General features: G+C 39.4%; 2 long non-coding RNA genes across 3 annotated transcripts; one reads left to right on the top strand and one right to left on the bottom strand.

Annotated features, from left to right (window-relative positions):
* On the top strand, positions 1–8,041 carry LOC116420836. The gene is made up of 3 exons (XR_004231297.1): positions 1–229; positions 2,593–2,725; positions 7,473–8,041. It is a non-coding gene; the product is annotated as an uncharacterized LOC116420836 (long non-coding RNA).
* Positions 2,286–27,139, bottom strand: LOC116420837. Of its 2 annotated transcripts, none has more exons than XR_004231299.1 (2): positions 26,931–27,139; positions 2,286–2,675 (listed from the first exon to the last, which is right to left on the bottom strand). It is a non-coding gene; the product is annotated as an uncharacterized LOC116420837 (long non-coding RNA). The 2 variants fall into 2 exon arrangements; XR_004231298.1 differs by lacking the exon at positions 26,931–27,139 and adding an exon at positions 18,041–18,072.

The raw sequence follows: 27,139 nt of genomic DNA, 5'->3' as shown, positions 1-27,139 counted from the left end.
TCTCCGTCTCCCCATGGATGCCCTTCCTGCTGGCCCGGGACAGTCCTGGAGCCATCCCACCAGGACAGAGGAGCGAGCAGCCGGGTAACCTGATGCACTGTGTGAGGAGGGGTGGGTGAGACAATGGGTGCCATTGTGAGAGGTCCCCTGGCAGCCCTAATCGGATCAAAAGGCAGCATTCTTTCAATTCCCGGCAGGTTGTTCAGAATTCCTCGGGCTTATTAGGCAGGTAAGACCAAGTCCTTTGATATGAAAGCAATCACTGGTGTGCTTTAGTGAGCCAAGACCCGACAGAAAATCAGAAGGGCTGATTCCCACATATGGAAAACATTTTCTATTGATATAAAAATGTATGTGCCTAAGTGTGTAATACATGCGTGCATTTATGAAGCGGCTGGATCCATCACAGAGGAGCCAGGGAGAAAGGGTGGCCCCGGGATGCTCTCGGGTGTGATCCAGACTGCTCCAGCTGAACTCCCGGCCCGGGCCAGATATTGTTCACACACACACCCTCTCCCCTGCCAATCTCGCTTTCCAAAACGAGATGTTTTATGAAACTGAACGATGTGTGATTATAACGACCGACCTTGGCTCTTGAGATGTTGCGAGAAAACGTGCTTCCCCCTTTCACTGAAGAGATAGGAGGGCCAGGAACTATGAAATGTTACAGATGTTCTCGGTTTTGCTGAGCTGATTTTCTGTTTGTTTATCTTTGACCTTTTTTTTTTTAACAACATCAAAAAAGTTTGCTAGACTAGGGATGGGGCTTATTGGAAAATAATGTCATGTAAAAATAAAATGCATCCTCCCTTCTTTGAAGAAGTAGGGGACTATGGGTATGGAACATAACCTATTAATGAATTGACAAGTATTTATTGAACAATGGAACTATGTTCCTATGATGCTTAATGGGATAATAAATGTTTATTGTCTGTGACTTACTATCAAGCCCTATGCTAAGTGCTGGGGTTACAAAAAGAGACAAAAGATAGTCCCTGTCCTCAAGGAGCTTACAATAGAATGAGAGGGGACAACAACTAAACAAATGTATACAAACAAGGTATAAACCAAAGAAAAAAGAAATAAAGTAAGGGAGGCATTAGAAATCACCATTTACCAGGAAATCAATCAATAATCACTTGTTAAGCACCATCTATGTGCCAGATACTGTGCTAAATCTTGGGGATATAAAGTCAAAGGTGAAATAACTCATATCTTCAAGGAACTTTTATTCTAATGGGGTATACATTTAAGTATAAACAGAAACAGCACAAGTCAAGACATCACCCTTGTGATGTCATCGGTCCTTTCAAAGAAGGAAGGATGAACAACAATACAATAATAGGTAAGCAGAATACAATATTTGATGGTGCATAGGAAATTTCCTCTCTTGAGCTCTTGGAGACAAACTTCTCCAATTAAGGGAGTAGCAGAAAGAAAAACCTAAGGAATGGGATGAGCAAAGCCCAAAGGGGGTCCTGGAGAGTCATACATGATAAAACAACTGAATAACAACAACCAAAGTTCTTCAGGGGCTCAACAGAGAAATATTGGACAACTTCCTAACTATTGGCCACCATTGATTTTCATTATCCTCCTGGAGAGGAAGGGGGAATGTAATAAGCATTTATACAATGCCTACTATTTACCAGGCATTGTGCTAAGTACTTTATAAATATTATCTCATTTGGTCTTCACTACAATTCTGGGGTATAGACAATAATACCATCCCCATTTTACAGATGAAGAAAGTGAGTCAGGCAGAAGTTAATCGATTTGCCCAGGATCACAAGTTAAGTGCCTAAGACTAGATTGAACTCAAGCTTTTGTTTTGTTTTGTTTTTAACTCCAGACTCAATGCTCCATTCCCTGTGCCATATAACTGCCTTAAGATATATACAAGTTAGTTTGAGGAAGGAGGGCACTAGGAGCTTAGGGAAGATTTAAAAAAAAAAAAAAACTGATCAGATTACATTGATTTGTTTTTTGTTGTTGTTGCTGTTGTTTTTGTGCAGAATTAATTTTTGTCTTCTCTTTCTTTTTTGATTCTCTGTTCTAAAGGATAGCTCTCTGAGTATGGGAGAGGGAAAGTATGTATTGGGGAAAGGTAGGTAATAAAAAAAAAAAAAGGCAGCTAGATGACACAGTGGATAGAGTGCTGTGTCTCCTGGCCAAGTCATTTAACATTGCCTCATTTGTCAAATGAGCTGGAGGAGCAAATCACTCCATTGTCTTTCCCAAGAAAAGACTTTTGTCATGTTGTTGGATGGGATTGAACAACTAAACAACAAGATGATACAAAAATATTTTTATCCACAAACACTTAAGGCATTAAAAATGCATCATTTAATTTAATTTAAGTGCATCTTAAAGCATCTATTTTTTTTAAACTTTATTCGTGAATTTAGCCCAGATTCTTATGGAACATAGAATCTTAAGGTTTGAAAGACTTTACAGGTAGGAATCCTCTTGTTCAGGCCTTTCCTTTTATAGAGAAGGAAATAAATTAAGAGAGAAGTAGTTTATCCTTCAGTCATTGGTACAGCTGGGCCCAACTAGATCTTCTGATTCTCTTCTTTCTGATTTCCCCAGGGGCTCATCTTCTTCGCCAGCCTAAGGACCTTGTCTTGCAGTTCAAATATCCTTTTGCCTTCCCCAATTAAAGGAGGGGTGCCCTGAAAGCAGAGATTTTTTTTTAATTTATATTCCCTATACCTAACACAAAGTAAGTACTGGATATAGATGTTTTTGGTTCAATTATTCATGCATTTCCAACTGTTTTGAGTATTAGGAATCCTTTAGAAGATTAAAAAAAAAATTACTTTCCTCTTCCTTTCCAACTTCCATCACAGCAAATGTTGAATCATTGTCCACTGCTTAAGAAAACCCATGGTTAGATATACTCTGTCATAATTTGGAACCGACTTCCCTATACCCTGCTGCCATCTCCATAGTGCAGAAAGTTCAACAATTATTTTATGAAAAGAGTATTAAGTGTGCCATCAGAAAGCCCTGGATTCAAATCATCTCATCTATTTTCTGGCTTTATGACCCCTGACAAATCACTTGGCTATGCCTCAGCTTTCCCCATCTGTGAAACTGGGGAGCAGATTAGAGGACCCTTAAATGTTCCTTCTGGTTCTACCCTCAATGTCTAAAACAGTAGTAGATTCTCTGGCAAGAGTTCATCTATAAGAGTGCTTCCCTGATTACAAAATGGCTTTGCTCAAAATAAGGGAAGGAGTGTTAGTAGACATTATTATGCCCATTTCACAGATGAAGAAATTGAAAACTACTTTTCCCAAAGTTGTACAGCTAGTAGTTCTTAGCAATGGAAGTGGAAATCAACTCTTCATGGGGTTTTAATGGCTTAAATTCTGAATCAGCAGGATCATGAGGATCCTCTTGTACTCTGTTCCGGTCAAACCACATGGGATCACACGCAGTTCTGGGTACCACATTTTTAAAAAGACACTAATAAGGTAGAAGATTTTTGAAGGGCAGTAAATTTACCTCAAGAGGATTAGTTAAGGAATTGGGATTATTCCACATGTGGAGAGAATAGAGAAGAGAAGAAACAATCCACATATGAAGAGAACTTGTACCTGAAGAGCTTGAGAGGTTAGCCTGTTTCTACTTGACCGCTGACAGCAAACTTGGATAAATGAGAGAAAGATAGAAACAAATTTAGACTTGAGGTTAGGAAAAAATTTCTAATAATAAGAATGATTCAAAAGTGGAATGGGATAGCTTGAGAGGAGGTGGATGTCTTCTCCCTAGAGGCCTTCAGGTGAATGGTTATTCTAACCCAACTTTCTTATTTTCCACCATTCCTTGGCATCCTCAGTATCCTATCACTTCCAGAGAGCTCTTTGGGGGATTTAACCCGCTCAACTCTAGGCATCCTGCTCTGATGCTTGAGATATCCTGATTAGCCAGCATTCACCTATCCCAGCTTTACTATCTCAGCAGGTCCCAGTCACGTAGCCTCAGCCACCATGTTGCATCTTCCAGAGATCATGTCCTAAGAGATGTCATCCATTCAGTGCAACTTCTTTTCCCCCTTGCTTTCTATCTCTTTCTGTGGAAGTATGAGCTGGAAGTAAAATCAAACTAACACTGCCATTCCTACTGGGAAAGATATTTCAGTCCATACCTGTATGGCTCATCATTCTTGCTAATTTAGCAGATCAAAACACTCCATCCCTGGCCAAAACTCTTTTCTGTTGTCTCCTTATTTTAAAATATAATTTTTTTTATGGGAAGGAATGTTTCCCTTGAAAAATTTTTTTAACCCCAGCACTTTAAACAATGTTTGATATTTAGTAAGTTCAACAATTGAATTTTTCCCACTGGGGATTTCTTCTCAGATGTGGACAGATCATGTTTCTATGAAAATATTTAAAGCAGCTTTTTTGTTTCTGGGAATTGAAAATTGAAGTGATCCCCATTAATTGAGAATGGATGAACAAGTTGGGGTGTATGCTTGTAATGGAATATATTACTGTGCTATAAGAAATGACAAAGTATGGTTTCAGAAAAACCTGGAAAGACTTACATGAATTGATGCAGAGTAAAATGAGCAGAACCAGGAGAATATCACACAGTAACAGCAACTATGAATGACTTTGCTATTCTCAGCAATATAATGATCCAAAACAATCCCAAAGGATTCATCAAGAAAAAAGAAAGAACTGATGGAGTCTGAATACAGACTAAAGCATATTTTCCTTTCTTCCTACCTCTCTCCTTTCCTTCCTTCTCTTTGTTTTCTTTTTCCTTTCTTTCTTCCTATTTCTTTTTTTGTTCGAGTCTTCTTGCCCATAATGGTTAATATGGAAATGTTTTACATGATTGCACATATATAACCTAGAGAATTATAATAATAAAGGATCTATTGTTTTTGTCAGTGTTAAAAAAAAAAAAAAAAGACTACATAGCCTCTGAATTCCCTTTCAGTTCTGAAGTGCTCCAATTCTGTGATTTCTGTGATTCTCTGGATTACAACTCCAGGATTGCTGTCTCCCAAAGGTTCTGAGAGAACAGTGATCTTGTATGATACAAAACAAGAGCTCTGTGAATCCTTGAGTTTTGTAGGGAAGTAGGGACTTCATATAGACAGCCTTGATTTTTTTTTTTAAAGCTTTCTGCATCAAGCATTATATTGGAAGATGCAAAGAGCAAAAATAAAGGCTTCCCAGATGGGATGTATGTCACTCCTACAGCTTCCTCTATTTTCAGGCCAGGCTACTTCCCCCTTGGATTCCCCCAGAAGCTCAATTCACTGAGATTCAATTGCACATGGCAAACTGTTGGCATATCCCATATATTTCCACAACCGACAACCTCCAAGCCATTTTCCATTGGCTTTCCCCAGAGTCTCAAGCTTCCCAGAGAAGAACTCGGGGGATTTCACCAATCCATTTTATTCCCCTTGACAGAACAGGCTATTTGAGCCAAAGCATCATTTTAGAAATTTCTCAGTGGGAAAAAAAAATGGATTATCTCTGCCTCAAGTGTCTTCAGCATGGGCTGTGAGAAAGAGCAGGTAGTTGTGGAAAGAGTCCTGGCCCTGGCTTCTGAGGCAGAAGTGTAACTAAGGAAGAACAGCTGGATCTTTGTACCAAGGAGGTTTTGCCTCCTCAGTGTGTGATCAATGCTTCCAGTCTAAGCCTCCATCAGTCAAATATTCAGTCCCTGAATGACCTTGCATTAAGTAACCATCAAGCACAATTCTAGATATTAAAGATACAAAGATAAATATAGACTCACAAGACTAGAGATAAAACTTAATTAGCAGTCATCCTGTAGAGGCTTCTTTCCCCTCAAGAAACATATATTCTAATGGGGAACTCAACAAATAAAAGATCCAGTATAAAAGATGAGAAGCACCCCAAAGAATTTCAACACAAGGTAGGTTGAGAGGGAAGACACTGGTGATTGACAGGGACAGGACTAATTGACGTGAGAGTTAGAAGTGGTCAAGGGAGAAGTTTCACTGGTCACATCCTGATCTCACTAGATTGGCTCACAGGTCCACTGGACAGAATTTGCTTCCAAGGTGGGATTTCAGATCAGAAGGCCTGGGTTCAAAGCACAGCTTTACTAAGTGGATGAACTTAGGTGAATTACATCATTTCAGTTGTCCTGTAAAACCCCTTCTTAACTCTAGCACTACCCCCTATTAATTATTTCCTATTTATCATACATATATACATATATATATATATATTTCTTTGTTGTCTTCCCCATTATAGTGAGTTTCTTAAAGACAGGAATGGGTTTGTTTTGGGTTTTTTTTTTTTTTTTTTTTTTGCTTCCTTTTCTATCTCCAGTACTTAGCACAGTGCTTGACACATAGGAGGTGCTTAATATTGATAATTGATTAACTGTTATAATAGAAGCCTTGCCTCTAAATAGCTGCAGGATCTCACATAGGTCTCTTCCCCAAACAATATTATAAAATTACAAAGCTAAAAAGCTATCTACTCTAATCCTTTCATTTTATGGGTAAGGAAACTGAAACAAATCAGTTAAGAGACTTACTTAGGGGATACACAGCCAGTAAATTTTCAGGGGCCATATTTGAACTCAGGAAAATGAGTCTTCTAGACTACAGGACAGGATTTTTTACCCACTAAAGGGCTACCTGGCTCCTGGATACAAAGAGTTTTAGAAATGTTTAGAGAGTCCTCAAGGAGCCCACTTTCTAATGAGTAAGACAGGACTAAGCCCAAATCTAAGCCAGGAAAGGATCTCTAATAACATTTTAAAATGGAATAAGTGAGATTCATCGAGGTTAAATTACTCTGCCAAAGTCACCTGGGTAATAAACATTTTGAGGTAGAATTAGAACCCAGAGCCTCAGATTAAGTGATTTGTTAAAAGAGGAATGTGTTTTAGAGAGAGAGAGAGAGAGAGAGAGAGAGAGAGAGAGAGGACTAGATTAGTATCATCAATCTCAAATAATAAAGAAGAGCACTGATGGTACAAATGGACCTAGAAAACCACACATTAGCATTATCTATATTCTATTATTTTTCGGTTAAATATTTCCCAATTACATTTTAATTTGGTTTGAGCCACATAGGAGTGTTTTGGGGTATGTTCGAAATCTCTGGGTTGGAAAGCTCTCTGGTTCTTTCCACTTGTCCAATTCCATGGTTCTGGGGATCCACACCCCTTCCTTTAGTCTTCCTCGCTCTCCTGGGCTCCTGTTCTAGGAGGAGCCAGCCCTTGTGACCTAAAGCAAAGAAAGAAAGCCTGTGTTCCAATTTTGGCCTTAAGATTTTTCCCATGGTTCAGGAAAAGTGCCTTTATCCCCAAGTGTCTACCAAGTGGTGAAAAGGAGAGGAGAGGGAGGAAACAATAAAATTGACTTCACAGAGTGTTGGAGGATTAATTAGTTGAATGTTGATTAGTAATGTAATTAGATGATGAAATGTGCTAAATGTTCCCTTTCTCTCCCAAAGGTTTTTATTCACAGGGATTTGAGGTCAAAGTCTTTCAGATGCCAACCAAGGGAACATCCTGAAGATTTTAGGGCAGGGTTAGGAAGGTATACATCTTCTTCCATCTTGTATTAGGTGATGGGGCTCCATATCTCTCAGAAGACTGCAGACGTGAATTCCTGCAAATAGATTGTATTACCTGGTTGTTGAGGTCCCTTCCAATTGAAGAGATCCTGAAATTCTGTGAAATAATCTCCAGCTCTGGTTATAAAAGATCATTGGATGAAGGAAAAGCTGAAAGTTGATTAAGATCAAGCATGAGACTTTTAAAGTAATCTAAGGGAGAAGAAATGAGAGCCTAAAGCAGGCATAGGATTGAGTTACCTTGACTGTAGGACAAACTGAGAAGGGCAGTTAAATAAAAGAATGGATGGATGAATGGATGGATGAATGGACCGACCGATGGCCAAACCAGTGAGAGAATGAATGAATCAATGAACAAATCAATGAATAATGAATGAGTGCAGCGATAATCAGAATGTTTCACCAAGTGAGAAAATGAAACAGAATTAAAAGAAATGGTGAATATCTTCAAGGAGTTCACTTTCTAATGGGGGAAACAGGACCAACAGCCCAAAAATAGAGTTGAAAATATATAAAGAAAACTCATACATAAAAACAGTGTTGAGGGATTCCTGGAGGAAGGGAAGGGGATTTGATAAGATCTCATGAAAATTCAGTCTTGAACTAAAGCTAACGTTAGTCAACAGTAGAAGGACAAGGTTTGCCATTAAGATCTGCATTTTAGAAGTAATTATAATAACTTGGCTTTATTCAGAACTTTGCAATGTGTAAAAATGGGCCCTCACAGCACTATATACATTACAGTGGAAACGGCACTGATTAAAGTCAGAAGACCTAAATTCAAATCCCACATTTGAAACTTACTATCAGTGGGTCTTAGGGCAAAAAACACTTAACCACTCTGAGTCTCAGTTTCCTCATCTGTAATAGGAAGACATTGGAATAAATGGCCCCTGGATACCTTTTCAATGCTAGGTAAAAGATTTAATGATCCAAGTATCCTAACGAGAGAAGTAGGGAGAAGCCTTTTTCTTCCCATTTCACAGGTAGAAAAACCAAGACATGTAAAATTGACCAAGGGTTAGAGACCTTGCTTTACCCTCTACCCTGAGGTAGAGCCTCAGGGCAAGCCATTTAATACTTTCTGCCCTGCAGTTTCTCCCCCCTTTAAAATGAGATTAATGATGCCACAGGATGAAAGGGGCAGAGTGCCCATCCAAGAGTTAATAATCATTAAGCTCTCCCTAATCCTTGGATGAAAGGCCCTCTATTAAACGGGAAGTGTTATTATGTCAGCGGGTGAAGCTGTGGCTGCTACCCATGCCTGGAGTATGCTTGGGGATCCTCTAGATGAAAGCATGTCTATAAATGTAGACTATGATTAATCACTGTCATTTATTCTACACTATCCTTGGGGAACCCAACATCAAATCCCCTCCACCAGTTTCCTAGTCTGCCCCCAATATAATTTCATCCACCAAATTCCTTTCACTTCAGCAGGAAACATTCCTCCTAATTCCCTGGAGATTCCCATCAATCCAAAGCAATAAGTACTTATTAAGTACCTACTGTGTATAAGACATGTTTAAGGCACTGAGGGTCACAGGGAAAGGAAGAGGAGGAAGAGGATGATAGAAGGGAAGAGGAGAGGAGAAAGAGAATGGAGGAAGAAAGGGGAAGGGAGAGGAGGAAAGGAGAGGAAAGAAAAAGAGAGGAAAAGAGAAGAGATACCATTTTTTGTACCATTATCCTGTGTTTCTTCTCTCTTGTCTAAGTCAGTGGAACAGAATGTGGCAGTTTTTTGTCACATACTCAGTTCAACTGCTGTCAAGAATGAGCAAGATGGAAATGAGAGGTTCTCTTCCATCATGGACAAAGAAGCCCACCCACCACCCCAAAATTGTGTGCCCTGAAACTCTTAACACCATGATTTCATCAAGAAAATAGCCAACCCTTCAAACAGATGGTCCAAAACAGACTTTTATCCTCCTTCCCCTGACTGCTATTTGGTCCTATCTGAGACTTGGAAACTTTGAAGGCCTCAGAAGTTATCCTTTTAGACACATTCTCATTTCACCAAGAGTTTTTCTGCTGATCAGAGAAACAAAAGCAACTACAGTAGGCCTGGTTTCAGTAGGGAGCATCTGGAGGGGGGCTCTTTTCTCACTGCTTTAATTGAAGTAGCAATTATGAGGCAACAAAAAGAACACTAGAGTAGAGGCTCAGAATCTGGATAAAATTGTGGTTCTGTCACTTATAACCTTTGTGACTTAGAACAGACATTTAACACCCCCCCCTTAAATCATAGTTTCTGCCTTTGTTAAATGAAGGGATTGGATTAAAGTGACTATCCAACCTTAACTTAAGATGCTTGTGTGAAGAAGAAACAGTCAAGAGGCACGAGTTTAAAAAACAGAATAGTTGCTGTCATTATTATAATCAATATTGATACCATCATCATCACCATCATCATCACAATCATCATTATCATCATCATCACCATTATCATCATCATTACTATCGTCACCATAATCATCACTGGATAACTGAGTTGAGAAGAAAGAAGGGTAAAGACACTATTTAAAATGAAAGATAGAAATAAAAATCTAAAAGAGAGCACATTGGATCTAGTGAGAGGAAGGCCCACATTCAAATCACAGCAGTGCTACTTAATTCCATTTAATAAATATTAATTAATTGCCTACTGTGTGCGAGGCATTGTGCTAGGCTCTGAGGACTACCAAAAAAAGTAAGATAGACTCTTCCCTCAAGGAGCTTACATTCTCCCAGAAAAAAAATAATGCCTAAATGCATAAAATAATGCAGAAAGTAGATACTAAATAAGCTCAGAGTAGCAGGGGGGATGTTGGGAGAATGTTGACAATCTCAGGAAAAGAACAAGACTATTCTCCTGGAGGAGGTGGTTGTGAGCTAAGCCTTGAAGGAGATAAAGGTACCAAGGGGTGAGAAGAGAGCATTCTGTGAACTGGAGCTGGCTGATACACAAGCATAGAAATAGAAGATGAAATATCAAGAACTGGGAACAGCGGGCAGGCTAGCTTGGCTGAACTCAATGTACCTGAAAGAAAACAGTGTAATCAGTCTGGAAGGACAGATTGGAGGCAGATTATGAAGGGCTCTACATGTCAGATAAAAGGTACATTTGATCCTAGAGGTAACAGGAAGCCACCGGAACTTCATGAGCTTTAGTTAACAGCTTTGTAACCTTGAAGTGGCACAGTGGGTAGAGTACCAGGACTGGAGTCAGGAGCACTCATCTCCCTGAGTTCAAATATAGCCACTTATTAACTGTGTGATTTGGCCAAGTAACTTTACCTATTTGCCTCAGTTTCCTTATCTGAAGAAGAAGAAAAAAAAACCTCATCTGAAAAACAGCTGTAGAAGAAAATGACAAATCGCTGATATCTTTGCTGAGAAAAACCAAAATGGGGATACAAAGAGTTCGACATGACTGAAAAATAACTGCACAACAACAAAAAATCTTGAGCAAATCATTTTTTTTTTTTTTAACCTTCCTGGATCCGCTTTCTCACTAGAAAAATGGGAGGTTCATAAAGCAGCGTACAATTTTTTCTGAGAGTTTTGGTGAGTCAAGGATTTACAAGAAGGTCTTATTGTAGAAGCAAGTGTTTTCTCACTTCTTTTGCTATTTGGCTCTCTTATGCCCTTATGGGGTAATCAATGAGCATTTGTTAATGGGCTACATGTCTGAGCATAAAAGGTGAATATCTGATCCTGAGGTAACAGCCCGGGACTAAGCTTGGCTAAGAACTATGTAACCTTAGGCACAGGAATGACAGATGTAAGTCATCTGGGGTTTATCCACTTTCATTATGTTCAAGTCTCTACTTTCCTCGTATTCCTAGAAAAGTACTTTGCATCTAATAACAGTGTAGAGAATTCATGCTTGAATATCTTATGTAACGTTCCATGGGTGTACAGATGGAGTTCATCTAAATCTCACAACAAGTCTCAAATTTAGCCATGTTTTAACTTCCTGATCCTTCCATAACTTTCCTATTTGCCTCATTTTCTTTCTGAGAGAAAACCTCATCTACGCTTGTGAAGAATGCCTCCTTTCTTTGTTGCTAATGGTCTCTTCACTGCCTATAATACTGCAATCACAAATCTTGGCCTCATTCTATTTCTATTTTACCTTCCTATCCCTGTTTCCTGAAATGGGTCAAAGCACTACCTTTCTCTCACAGTATTTGATCAGATTTCAGGGTCTATTTGGCGTATTTCCTCCTTCCTCTTCCCTATTGTCTCTTTTCCCTCTGGTATCCCTAGCTCATAGTTCATGTTGCTTCCCTTATGTGCACTGACTTCCTTCTATTACTTTATTTCCTGTTGCTCCTGATAGTTCTAACTCCTGCTTCGATCATCGCTGTATTCTTATCTCCTCCTCCCTCTCTCCTATGTTTTTTCCTCCTTCCTCTCTCCTGTATTTCCTAACTATCCCTCATCTTCCCTCTCTCCTATATTCCTATATTCCCTCCTTCCCTCTCTCCTATATTCCTATATTCCCTCCTTCCCTCTCTCCTATATTCCTATATTCCCTCCTTCCCTCTCTCCTATTTTTTCCCCTTCCTCTCTCTTTCTCTTCCTCTTCCCTCTCCTGTTCCTATTCCCTCCTTCCCTCTCTCCTATATTCCTTCTTCCTTCCTCCTTCCTTCCTTCCCTCCTTCCTTCCTTCCTTCCCTCCTTCCTTCCCTAGTTCCCTTCCCTCCTTCCTTTTCCTATATTCCTCCTTCTCTTATACATATTCCTCCTTCCTTCCTTTTCCCTCCTTCCTTCCCTCCTCTTTCCTATATCCTCCTCCCTCTTCCTTTCCATTCCTTCCTTCCCCTCCCATTCCTTCCTTCCTTCCTCTCCTTCCTTCCTTCCTTCCTTCCTTCCCTCCTTCCTTCCTTCTCTCCTTCCTTCCTTCCTTCTCTCCTTCCTTCCTTCCTCCTTCCTTCCTTCTCTCCTTCCTTCCTTCTCTCCTTCCTTCCTTCTCTCCTTCCTTCCTTCTCTCCTTCCTTCCTTCTCTCCTTCTTCATCTCCTTCCTTCATTTTCACCTTCTCACTTCTTCACTCATCTTTCTTCCTTCTCATCCTTCTTCTCTCCTTCCTTCCTTCTCTTCCTTCCTTCCTCCTCCTTCCTTCCTTCCTCCTTCCTTCCTTCCTTCCTTCCTTCTCCTCCTTCCTTCCTTCCTTCCTTCCTTCTCCTTCACTTCCTTCCTTCCTTCCTTCTCTCCTTCCTTCCTTCCTTCCATTCCTTCATCTTCCTTCCCCTTCCTATCCATTCCTCACTTCCTTCCATTCATTTCCTTTTCTCCATTCATTCATTCCTATCTCTTCATTCTTCCATTAAACATTTCCTATCTTCTCCATTCTTCCTTCATTCATTCTCATTTCATTCCTCCATTCATATCCCTCATTCTTCCATTCTTCCTTCCTTCCTTCCATTTCATCCTTCCTTCCATCATTCCATTCCTCCTTCACTTCCTCATTTCCATTTCCTCCTTTCTTCCTCATTTCATTCCTTCATTCCTCCTTCTTCCCTCCATTCTTCCATTTCCATTCCTTCCATTCCATTCCTTCCTTCCATTCCATTCCATCCATTCCATTCCCATCCTTCATTTCTCATTCTTCTCTTCCATTCCATTCCCATCATTTCCATTCATTCCATTCTTCCATTCCATTTTCCATTCTATCTTCTTTCCATTCATTTCATTCTTCTCTCATTCATTCCTTCATTTCATTACATTTCCTTCATTTACATTCATCATTTATTCATTCCTTATTTCATTCATCTCCTTCATTCATTCATCATTCTCATTCATTCATTCTTTCATCATTAATTCTCATTCATTCCTTCTTCTCACATTACATATTCTTCACTTCTCTCCTTCCTTCCTTCCTTCTCTCCTTCCTTCCTTCCTTCTCTCCTTCCTTCCTTCCTTCTCTCCTTCCTTCCTTCCTTCCCTCCCTCCATCTTTCCCTCCTTTACTTTCCTGTCTTATCTTTCTATTAGACTTTGAACTCTACAAAGGCAGAGGCCATAGCACAGTATTAGGTGCATTCAACAAACATTTGGTGTGGAAATGATTGAAGGAATAAATTAAACAAACAGATAGATGAATAGATGAATATATAGACTAATGAACAGAGAGTTAAATAGATATTTTGGGATACATGGATAGATAAATAGATAAGTATTTTAGACAGATTACAAATAGATATTTTGGATAGATGGGTGAATAAAGAGATTTTTGGATGGATGGATAGATAAATGGATAGAGATAGGTGGATAGAGAATGGATGGATGGATGAATAGATAGAAGTGTTTGAATAAATGGATTGGCAAATAAATTGATTACAGAGATAATTTTTTGGGATAGATTAGTGGCTAGTAAATGTACTGATAGATAATAGATATTTTTTGTATGAATAGATATTTTGGATAGAAGATATACATCTATTCATAGATAGATATTTTAGTTAGATGAGTGGAAGGATAGATTAGATATGTTTTTAATAGATGGATGATAGATAGATAATAAATAGTTTGACATAGAGGGATCGATAGATAATAGAAAAAGAGAAACAGAAAGAGATGGACAGAGAGGTGGACATCCACCTCTCTGGATGGATAGATGGACAGATGACAGACAAGCAAGTATGAGTTGGTTCAAAGGTAATCTGCTTCCTATTTGCAAACAGGAAAATCCAGATTTTCCTTGAAATTTCCCATTTTCTCATGCTCTTTGATCTCACAATACTTTAGTTAACACTGCTACATCTACGTCCCTAAGCTCAGAGTTTGGAGGCTTGCCTCCTCCCTGTGCTGATTATCCCATTCAGCAGTTGGGGGACCCCTGACACATTGCCCGCCCTTTCTGCCCTTCATTTTCCCCCCATCTAAAAAAGTCTTTGAAGGTAAGGACCATTTTATCTTTTGTATGTTTTTTATCTCAAGTGACCAGCACAGTGACTGGCTTTTAGTAGTAAATACTTGATGAATGGAATAGAACCAAGGGTTGCCTGGTACACTAAGAAGTTACAGGACTGGTTCAGGGTTAGACAACACAGTATATGTCCAAAGCAGTACTTGATTCCAGCTTCTATCCATTATTCCTCTCTCTGTCTCTCACACTCTGTCTCTGACTCTGTCCTCCCTACCTCCGCCTCAATATGTTATTCTTCTTCTCAAGCTATCATTAAAAAAAATACTTTTGCCTCCATCTCAGTGTTTTAAGAGAATGGCTTGAGGCTTAAATGATCCCAATAATTGCCTGGATTCTCCACCTCTCTTTGTGCATTCAACTCTCCAATAAACCACTAGAATTATGGGTCACTGGGCCAACCTCTGTGTGCCATAGTTTCTCTGACTATAAAATGGGTATAATGATAGCTCACAAAACCTGGCAGAAAGAATAATGAAGTCCCTAGACCCAGCCACCTTGAGCTCTCCATAAGAAGGCTACACCTAGAGTAACAGGTGATGGTACAAGGCTTAACTACCACCCAGAGAAATGCTGATGCCATGGGTCTGGCACATAGAGGCCATCATGCAGGCCTTATCTATGCAGGATAAGGGGGCCTGGATCCTCTGTCTTCTGTTAAAAGATGCGCAGACTCTGGCAGGGAAGGGAGAAGAGACTCACAAAACTTAAAGAGTAAGGGTTGGTGGCCAGTCACTTAGCTCCAGGTCAGTGGTTCCAGTCAAGCCTGGGGAGCAGTAACTGAAAGTTATTACCATCTGCTGGGTGGCCCCAATCCAGTTGCTCCCGTCCACAGGGTAACTGGCAGTCTCAGCAGAGACGCTGGCACAGGGCACCACGCTGCTGGAAGTGGGTCACCATGCCTGGGACATACGAGGCTAGGAGTGGCCAGGGGAGAGACCATGTCCAAGGAAGACGGGGAGTTTCTGCTGGCTTAAGACCCTACCCAGCATTAACTGGAGAAGGCAACTGGAAATCATTCAATTCTAGGAGGGAACTGAGGGCTTGTGCTCTTTATCTCTCCATCTGTCTCTGTTTCTATCTCTGTTCCTGTCTCTATCTCTGTCTCTTTATCAAAGTCTATCTCTGTCTCCATTTCTCTTTGTCTCTTTCTCTCAGTGTCTCTGTGTCTGTCTCTCTGAATCTCTCTTTGTCTATCTCTGTGTGTCTCTGTCACTCTGTGTGTCTCTTCCTCTCTGTCCGTCTCTACTTCTGTCTTTTCTCTCTTTATTTCTTTCTCTGTCTCCATCTCTGCATACACCTCTATGTTTCCCTATAATCTCTGCCTCTGTCATTGTCTATCTCTGTATTTCTGTTTCTCTCTCCTATTTATCTTCTCTCTCTCTTCTCCTTAGCAAAGGGTCCAACACATAGTAAATGACCAATTTCATTCATCCATTCTTCCAGCTGTTCATTTCTTTCATCTCTCCCCACTTTTCTTTTTTTTTCCCCTTCTCTCTCATGCTGTCTTCTCACTCTTCTCTTCTTTATCCCCCTCTTCTCTCCTTTTTTTTTCCTTTTTCACCCTCTACTCCAACATACCTAAATAGTCAAACACAGAGTTTTATGTCCTCACATATAATGCATTTTTGAAAATGCAATAATGGCCCTTGGTAACTGGAAAGAAACTGGGATTAGGAGGCTGAAGAAGTAGGCAGTGATCTTGCCTCTCCCTCTAAACTTAATAGAATCATAAATTCACACCTAGAAGAGACCTCAGAGGGGACCTGATTCAAAACTCATTTTACAGATATGGAAACTGAAGAGGGGAAGAAAGACAGTGGGAGGGGGGACAGGGCTAAGATCAAGCAAGATAGCAAATTGCAGAGGCAGATTATCTGGTCATATGAATTCGAAACCATTGATCTTTTCAAATCCCTACCGTGTTTTTTCACCCCCACAGTTCTTTCTTCCTCTGACATTGAATTCTCTGAAGTTCTTCCTAACCCTGATCTTTTCTGCTCTAAAGTTCATCTCAATGCTGACATCCCCTGTTCTAAGCCCCCCACCCAGCTCTAACATCCCTCCCAGCTCTGACATCCCCTGTTCTAAGCCCCCCCAGCTCTGACATCCCCTGTTCTAAGCCCCCCAGCTCTGACATCCCCTGTTCTAAGTCCCCCAGCTCCGACATTCCCTGTTTTAAGGATCTTCCCAGCCCTGACATCCCCTGTTCTAAGAACCTTCCCACCTTTGACATTCCCTCCCAGGGCTGACATTCTACAATACCATGCTTGTGCAGAGTTCAGCTCTTCTGGGTTGGTTCCACACTAAATCTCCTCCCTTTTAGTAGCTTTTCCTTAATTTTTAGAAGAAATATTGACTAAAATGTCCAGCATCACTCAATCCCCTCATCCTGGGCTTAAAGCCAGGAATCCCTTTAAGCAACAGCCAAAGCTGAACCACTCACAGCAGCAGGTCCAAAGTCCCACAATGTTCCTTGTTCTCAGGGCAGCCTGTGACATTCTGCCCTTGGCAATCTCCCACATCCCTTTCAATACTTTCCTCCTCACACCTTGAGCCTTTGCCCAAACAGAGACTCTAGCAGGTCCCAGGTTGTACAGTGGGTCTGGAGTCAGAAAGATCTGACATCACATCTTCACACCACAAAGATCTACTAGCTGTGTGATCCTGTGCACTTAATCTCTGTCTGCCTCACTTTACTCACCTGTAAAATGAAGATAATAACAGCATCTACTTCTCAGGTTTGTTGCGAGATAAAATTGACAATATTTGTAAAGCTTTAGCATGGGGCCAGTGCATAGTAGGTAAATAAAATAAAATTCTATTCTCTTCCCATTACTATTTTCTGGGCCTGGATGCTAGACTAGGGTAACTGCCAAGAAGGAAAATCTTAAGACACAAAGAGAAGTTCTCCTGTGTGGCATAGTAGAAACGGCACTATTTGGGCAAAGGACCCAACTTTGAATTCTGCTTCTGAGGCTTCCTATTAGCCTTGAACAGGTCACTGTTGGGAGCCTCAATTTTCTCACGTATGAAATAATGCCCTTAGTCTAGTCTTTTCTAGATCTCTTCCAGAATTAGATCTATGAAAAAAATGGGAATTTTCTATACACACCTATTTAAATTTCCCAAGTGCCCATGAATCCCCTTTGATTTTTAAAAGCTGTGTGTATTTAGAAATGTTTTGCCGGTTTTGTTTTTTAATGGGGAAAGAAACTGAGAGGAAGAGAAAATGGATGCTTATTGATTTTCTTTAAACTAGAATTTACTTAAAAAAGAAAAAAAAGTAAAATTGGGCAGCTATGGCAAAGAATTAGAAAATGAGTAAGATGCCCATCAATTGGGGAATGGCTGAATAAGTTATGATATGTGAAAGTAACAATTCTATAAAATTTCTATACAAATTTTATGTGAAATGTTGAACAAGCTGATTTTAGAAAGGCCTAGAAAGATCTACACAAACTGATGCTGAGAGAGACAGACAGAACCAGGAATACATTGTACACAGTAACAGCAAGACTGTGGAATGATCACCTAGGACAGACTTGGTTCTTCTCAGATGTTCAGTGATCCAAGGCAATCCCAATAAATTTTGGATGGAAAATGCCATCTGCAGTGAGAGAGAGAACCATGGAGAATGAATGTGAATCAACACATGTCATAATCACTTTTCCCTTTTTCTTTCCTTTTTGTTCTGATTTTTCTTTCCCAACATGATTCATAAAGAAATGTATATTTTTAAAAATAATGTACATATATAACCAACAAAAAAAGAAAACAATAAAAATGAAAAAATAAAGTTTAAAAAAAATGGGGCAGCAGGATGGCTTTGTGCATAGAACACCTCTTCCAAAGTCAGGAGGAACCGAGTTCAAATCCAACAGCAGATACTCAACACTTACTAGTTGCGTGAGCCGAGTCAACTCCAATAGCCTCACAAAAAAAAATAAAAATAATAATAATAATAATAATAAAGCAATTTGATTTTTAAAATTTTAAAGATGAATAGTTATGATAAAAATAAAATGATGATAAGAGAACAGGTAATTACCTTTTGTCTCGATTTTGTTTGGGCTACATTTTATTTGTAAATAATTGTTTGTATGTTGTTCCTTCATTAGATTGGAAGCTTTTTGAGGCCAGGACTGGGTTTGTCTTTCTCTGTATCCTTAGTAATTAGCATTGTGCCTAGCACAGAGTAGGTGCTTAATAAAGGCTTATTGACTTGGCCTGACTATTAAATTTAAGTTCTCAAATACAGAAGGACTATATTTTTGGAGACTAAAAAGACTGCTGAAAATGATTAATGAACCCAATTCAGAGAGATTTGACCCTCATTAATAAAAAGTTCTGAAGGATTAAATAAAGGGCTAGTGTCCTGATTTTTCCAATAAGAGAAGAGAATGGAGGTACAAACTATAAGATTTTGGAAAAAAAATCTCAAGTCAATCAATAAAAAGCTTCTTAGTGAACATTAACAAAAGGAAACAGGATATGATTCTATTTAGAACAGATTGGACCACACTCAGCTTTGTTGTTGATTTGTTTAAATTGTGTTTCACTCTTCATGATCCCATTTGGGATTTTCTTTCTCAGAGATACTGAAGTAGTTTGCCATTTCCTTTCTTGACTTATTTTACAGATGAGGAAACTGAGGCAGATAAGGTTAAGTGACTTGTCCAGGATCACACCGCTAGTATAAGTGCCTGGGATTAGATTTAAACTGAGAGAGGCAGCTAGATAGATGGTGCAGTGGATAGAGCACCAGCCCTGAAGTCAGGAGGACCAGAGTTCAAACCAGTCCTCAAATCCCTAATAAGTCTTAGCTGTATGACCCTGGGCAAGTCACTTAACTCCAATTGTCTCAGCAAAATAATAAGATACAAATGTTTAATTAAAAAAAAAAAAGATTTAAACTAAGGAAAATGAGTCTTCCTGACTCCAAGTCCATAGTTTTATCCATAGCTTCACCTTATTGCCCAGACTTACTTTAGTGCATTTTTTAATATGCATATTAATTTAATTATTTTTAAATTAATTGAATATGCATAATAAACTGGAAGAGCAAGGGGATGCTTCCAATAGAAACTTAAATGGATGTTAAGCAGGAATTGTATAAAGTAATTTATTTTCTTCTTGTAGAAGAGATAGTAAGACAAAGGCTACATGGTAGAACAAAACTCAGGGGATTATAAAGGCTATTTTGAAGGGCTATTTGAAGGATTGTTTGTGACCTAGAAAAAACAACAACAACAACAACAGTTGGTGCTGGACCTGAAATCAGGAAGACTTGAGTTCAAATCCAGCCTCAGAAACTGACCAGCTGTGTATCCCTTAGGATGTCACTTCACCTTATTTGCCTCAGTTTCCCCATCTGTAAAATGAGCTGGACAAGAAAATGATAAAAACCAAAGTATCTTTACCAAGAAAACCCCAAATGAGGTTACGAAGAATTGAACATAACTGAAACAATTCAACAACAAAATTATGACCTACAAAGAGGATGGGTATTGTTCTGCTTGGTCTCAAAGGACAGAACTAATCAGGAACAATGGGCAAAGGTTTCAAAGAGACCAATTTTAGTTAGATGTCAGGAAAATTTCCTAATAATGAGACTTATTCTAAAGTAAAATGAGTTGCTTTAAGAGGCAGAGTTTTCTCCTTCATTGGCATTCTTCAAGCAGAGCCTAGAAGACCTTTTTTTCTGATGTTACAGGGGGGATTTTCATTCTTAATATGGTGTCTGACTGTAGTAGCTATTTTATAATTAGTTGTTTATTGATTTGGATATTAGCTGGGCTGAATCCAAGAACATCCTAGTAAATATTCAACAACAAGCTCTTGGGAAAGAGAAGGAGGGGGGGGGGAGATATGCTTACTTTTAAGTTTAATCATTTAACAATAGACTCTCTGGGGGAGAGAAATATACCACTTTTAAGTTTAATTGTTTAACAACAAGCTCTATAATATGGAAGGGAACGTACCTACTTTTAAGTTTAACCTACATTTTTAACATTCTCACCATCATTCTCTTAGCAATACAATTCTCAACAATAAAACAAGCGCCGAATTATATAATGTGTTAATTTCCAAGACTGAAAGTTTAATAATTGGCTCTCCTTAATCCAAAAGAGTCAGCTCTGGAAATGCCTCTGTGGTTCCTGACAATTCTAAAATGACGTGATTCTATGAAAATGAACTGATTATAAAAATTCCTCCCAAAATGTTGGAATTTGAATGTCATACTTTAAAAAAAAGCAAAGACCTTTTAGACACAAAGAGAAAAAACAAGGAATATGGGAGATATTAAGGATAAGGGTGGTCTTCCTTCTTGCCTTAGGGGTGGCCACCTTCTTCATATATGGACTAGATCTGGCCTTTGGCCCACATCATTGTGATTCTCTTTTCATAGAATCATAAAAACTCAGAGCTGGAAGGGACCCAGTCAGTCAATACATAACTACAATATCTCCTCTGCATCATCCCATTTTCTCTAAAAGTGTGACTCAGGATGAGTGAATTTCCTAAAAAAATATCTAGCCAAACCAAGACCAATTTATATTTATAAGTTATTTTAAGGTTTATAAATTGTTTTTCATACATTGTCATGACCATCTTCCCTGTGAAACTTGTTGTTCAGTTATTTTAATTGTCTGACTCTTTGTGACAACATTTGAAATTTTTTTGGCAGAAATACTGGAGTGGTTCGTCATTTCCCTTTCCAGCTCATTTTACAGATGTGGAAACTGAGGCAAATATGTTTAAGGGACTTGTCCAGGCTCAGACAATTAGTCAATCTCTGAGGCCAAATTTGAACTCGGGAAGATAAGACCTAGTACTCTATGCATAATGGTACCACCTGGTTGTCCCGTAAATCAATTACTATTTATTATTCCCATTTTACAGATGAGATGACTAATTTGAAAGAAACCAAATTATTTCCTCAGTGTCATACATCTAGTAGGAACCCAAGATAGAATCCATCGGTACTGGGGAAATTGGTTAAAACTAGTTACGAAATCAATTCTCTATCCACTAGACTGCACTAATTCACTATATTGTTCTAAGTGGCTATGTTCTTGTTTTCCAAACTCTTAGTCTTATCTGTATTGGAAGGAACCTCAGAAATCAAGAGCCATATCCTTATTCCCCAAGATATATAAACACTAGCTGTGCTGGAAGAAACCTCAGAAATCAAGAGCTGTATCCTTCTTCCCTAAAGACTCATAGACTCTATCTGTGCTGGAAGGAACCTTAGAGATCAAGGGATTTAGAGCTAAAAGGTATCTGAGGAGTTAGTCGGTCCAGCCCCATAATTAACAAGGGAAATTACCGAGACCTAAAGAGATCGAGTGATAATAAGAGGCAAAGATTTCCTTTAAAGCCAGGCTCAACAACTCCAAATCCAAAACTTCTTCCTCTGTACTCACACTTCCTTCTTACTCCTACTCTTCCCACAGTTTGATAAGGAAACTGAGACCCAGAGAGGAGATTATATTTGTCATCCTTAAAACAACTGGGAAATCACTTGATTTGGTAAGGAGCTGGAGAACAGACTTTTTTGGATCTGCTGTACAGACCAAAAGTTTGCTTCCCCCAACTTGCATAGATGAGGTTAATCCAGATGGGTCTTTTTTTTTCCTCCTTGCTTTCTTGATTTCCTCTACAGCGGAGGAGAGGAGAACCAAAAATACTTATGGGAACCAGCCAGTTAGACCTTCCTCTCAGCTGACAGAACCCATTAAAACCATGTAAAAAAGAAACTTTGTTCCCCACCAAAGTAATAAAAAACCGATTTCGTTTTAAGCTGACCACACGGTCCATCTGCCAGAGTAAATATATCCATTTTCTGTGGCTCCCCAGCCCATGTTGGGGAAGTTTTGGTGTGTCATAACATTTTGTCTGTTTATCAGAGATATTTCCACTCAAAAAGATTATTTGTTCAAACAGACTGACATGTTGATCCATGGCCTGACAGCTGACTGACTGGGATTGAAAGCGACTGAAGAGTAAACACATTTACATACAGTTTACACAGAGCCTGGGCTGGAGGAAGGAGAGGAAAGTGGGAGATTGGGAATCTGGCCTTTTTTCCAGCTACAAGCACCCACTTCAAGCTTGTTTAGTCATAGGTCCTGATCCTCAACCCTCTTACAGGCATAAGCTTTGGGGGCCCAGTTCTAAATTTTGGGGGCTGCCATTCCTTCTCATCCTGAGACCATCTGGAGATGCTGTAACTTTTTAACATTTTCTAAACATCTCCTGGGAAAGGGGTCACAACAGTGAAAATGCTGGCTGTCTCTCTCTTCTCACTCATTTTCTTTCTTTCTCTGAGTCTGTCTCTCTTTCTCTTTTTCCCCTTCTTGGTTCTCTTTCTTTCTCTTCCTCTCACTCTGTTTCTCCCTAGAATTATCTGGTCCGGATCTTTCATTCCACAGGTTTGGCTTACTCAGAGATGGTCAGTGACTTGCTTGTGATCATATTGCAAGATCTTATTCTCTTCTAAATAATATACATTCATAATTAAAAATCTGTCTTGAGAGATGCTAATGGTCATACTTTGGTTTTAAGTCACTTCTAAGCCCCCAATGGATCACTTCCCCAGAATATCTTGCAAAAGTCAAATGAACTAGGAAGTCTAAAGCCAAGAGGTCAGTTTGACCTCCTGCATAACAGTGATACTCAGAATCATAGATGGATCAGGGCTCTGGGTAGATGCATTTTATGTAAATGAGCCCCTGGGGGATGGCTTTATATCTAATCACAGGGGAATATCCCACAAACAGCGGTGGGAAATGTGGTAGAGAGAATCTGGGTGAAGATCGGTACAAGGATAAAGAGATGGGATTTGGGTATTGGTACAGAATCCTAGAAAGAATGGATGAGGGGTTTGTTTAAAAACATTGGAAGCTGGAAAGAAAGATATGATACGTTGTGAAGGAAGACTTCAATTACCCAGACATCTGCCAAGTCTGACATTGGAAATGTCTCAGTTCTTGTCCCAGTTTGTCTGTTTCTGACATTCCCCTTATTATCTCTCCTCCTTCTCTCCCTTTTGATGTCTCACATTCTCTGTATGTGTCTGTCACATTTCTTTTTGTTTCTGTCTCTCCTTCCCCTCTGTCTTATACCCTATCTCTGCTTCTGTCTGTTTCTGTCTCTGTCTCTGTCCCCAATCTTTCCATCTCTCTCTCTGTCCCTCTGAGTGTGTGTGTGTGTGTGTGTGTCTGTGTCTGTTTCTCTGTGTGTTTCTCCCTTCCTCATCCTCTTTCTTCCTTCCTCTCCTTCTTCCTCTCTTTCCTTCCCTCTCCCTCTCTTTCCCTGTTTCTCTCTGTCTGTCTCTCTCTTAGCCTCTTTGTCTCTCCCTGTTGCTGATTTGGTCTCTCTCTACCTCTCTAATTCTGTGTGCATGTCTCCTGGTCTCTATGTCTGTCTTTGTCACTACAAAAAGATGAATTAACTCCATTTGTAAAGAAAGATTACTCACAGGAGCAGTTTGTGCCTGCTAGTATGCTGTAAACATTCATGACTGGTTCAGCCCAAGGACATATGACCAGAACATGATCTGTCTCGATCTCTATTTCTCTGTGTCTTTGTGTGTCTCTGTCTGTTTGTCTCTTTCTCTGTCTCTTACTGTCTCTGCCTCTCTCTCTGTCTTTGTGCCACTGTGTTTGTCTCTATGTCTATTTTTGTCTATGACTTTAATAATAATTCCATTAATTTCATTCTTCAAAAAATGGAGGCCCCAACAAAGGGGAGAGCTATTCTATTCTGGAGCCAATTCCCAAAAGAGAGGAGGATCTGATTGTCAAAAGATCACAGAACACCCTTCCAACTCTGACATTTATGATTCTGTGCCTCTCTTTTTTAGGTACATTTCTAAGCAGAGGTTGGTCCAATATTTATGGTCCATTTCCATTTAGTGCTTTGGGTGTTTGGGGCATTGAGACATTTCAATCATTAACCATAGAGCCAATCATGTGAGATATGTCCCCTGGCACTCTGGAACTGGGGTGGAAGTTTGGCTTAAGGAGGTTTGAGAAAGCCCTAGGGCTAATAACATTCCCATTACATCCATTTGAGAAGCAGTAGGATGTGGGGATGGAGGCAAAGGAGTGGGAAAGGGGAAATGGACTTAAGTGTAATAACAAAAAACAAACAAACAAAAGTTGGACCAGCCCTTCCTCATACTACCAATATAATTAGAAATAAATCATTCCACTCCTTTAGAATACCAGATGATTTCTAAGTCCCTTCTCATTTAATTTCCTATGAGGAATTTGAGAAAAGTCTAGGACTAGGACAGTCCAACCTTAAACTCCTTCAAAGTATGGACATTTTTTTTTTTAAACCAGACAGGTATAGGGAGCCACAGGATCTTTCTCAGGAACTAACAGCCTTAGAGAGGTGCCCAATCCACTGTCTTCCTTAGTCAGAATCCAGCTCTCTAACCATTATGCAGTCTAATACGCCATTTCCTAGCCTCCCAACTTAGAGATGAGGAAGACAAAGAGTTTGCTTTTATTTTCATCAGTATGCATTCTTTCTTAAAATGTTGCTTGCTAAGGGGGCAGTTAGTTGGTGCAGTGGATAGAGCACTAGTCCTGAATTCAGGAGAACCCAAGTTCAAATTTGATCTCAGACACTTAACATTTCCTAGCTGTGTAATGCTGGGCAAGTCACTTAACCCCAATTGCCTCAGGAAAAAAAAAAAGTTTCTTAGTGAAAGAACCATGAACCATTAGTATACAAAGCAAGTTTTTGATCCATTTCATTTTTTTTTTCTTTTCTCCATTTTTCAATTAACTAGCATTCAATTCTTTCCCTACAATTCTTCACTCTCTCTACCACTATTATGCAAAAAAAAAAAAAAATTATGCATAGTTCAGCAACATGGGTTCCCATATAGATCATGTCAGAAATGTACATCATCTCATTAAGTTAAATTAACCCATTACCCTCTCTATTCAGAGATGGGGACCCTGCTTCATCATGGATCCTTTGGAACTGTGGTCGGTTATTGTTTATCAGAGTCCTTTTTAAAATAACATTTTATTGGGCCAGCTAGATGGTGCAGTAGATAGAGTACCAGCCCTGAAGTCAGGAGGACCCAAGTTCAAATCCAGTCTCAGACACTTAACACTTCCTAGCTGTGTGACCCTAGGCAAATCACTTAACCCAAATTGCCTCAATGTGATGACCGCAATCATCTTTGGTCTTTATTCTTGGTCACCTTCTTCCTCATCTACCACCAAGTGTGACTCTGGCTAGTCTTACTCCACCCCCTAGTCCCTCCTACAGTCCTCTGTATACATCAATCATTGAGCCAGCACAGGATAGTGGGAAGGGCCATTTTCCAAGCATATGCCCATAGAGTATTGTCCAATCAGTAGTTAAACTCAAGTGCTTGGCTGTCCTGACCTCAGTGCATCAGCTCAAGAGTTTTAGCCCTCTACACCTCAGCAAAAAATAATAAATAATAATAATAATATTTTATCTTTTTCAATTACACATAAAGACAATTTTTGATATTCATTTAAAAAATTTCTTGAGTTCCAAGTTTTCTCCCTCCCTCCCTTCCCTCCTCTTCACTAAAAAATAATCAGAATTATTAAGACTTCCCAAGTTTTTTATCTTCACAATGTTATTGTTATTGTATAAGTTTTCTGCCCATTCCATCCTGTTTCAGTTCATATAGGTCTTTCCAGGTTTCTCTGAAGTTATCTTTTTCATCATTTCTCATAATACAATAATATTCCATCACATTTATGTAACTTAAGGTGCTCAGCCATTCTACATTTGATGGACACCTTTTAGTCTTCAGTTCTTTGTCACCACAAAAAGCTGAATTACTCCATTTGTAAAGAAAGACTGCCCACAGGAGCAGTTTGTGCCTGTTGATGTGCAGTAAACTTCCATGACTAGTTCAGTCTAAGGACATATGACCAGAACATGGTTTTCAAGATGTCTGACCAGTTAAATATGTCTGTGGCACATAGACTATTGATTTTTAAAATTTATTTATTTATATTTATTATAATAACTTTTTATTGACAGAACCTATGCCAGGGTAATTTTTTACAACATTATCCCTTGCACTCACTTCTGTTCCGATTTTTCCCCTCTCTCCCTCCACCCCCTCCCCTAGATGGCAAGCAGTCCTATATATACTGAATATTAGACTATTGATTTTGAGAGACACAGAGAACAGATAATCCCCATCTTATCACTTTCCAGAACTAGATCCAAGAACTCAAGAGTTTGGTTCCTGATCATTTCTACTCAGAATCAGAAAATTTCAGAATAGGAAACCAAAACACATCATCCAACTCACACTCCCCAAAGAATCCTCTCTACTACACCTCTCATAAGTAATCATCAGCATTAGTTTAAAGACCCCCCCAGAAAGGGGAAATACTTTTACCTTTCTAGACATGTTCTTTGTCTTCAGGTGCTCTCCATTCCCTCCGTTCATGAGTAATCTCTTATGACATTTTCTCGGTTCTGATTTTATTTTCCTCCTCCAACTTCTACCTCATAGTTAAACATTTCAATTCTATTCAGACTACAGCATTGAGCTCCTGATACCCTTGTCCTATTAACTTTTATATCCCAAATCTCAGACATGGATTA

The sequence above is a fragment of the Sarcophilus harrisii genome, chromosome 1, assembly GCF_902635505.1.
Source record: "Sarcophilus harrisii chromosome 1, mSarHar1.11, whole genome shotgun sequence".
Taxonomy (NCBI): Eukaryota; Metazoa; Chordata; class Mammalia; order Dasyuromorphia; family Dasyuridae; genus Sarcophilus; species Sarcophilus harrisii.
This window is presented reverse-complemented; position numbering and strand designations above follow the sequence as displayed.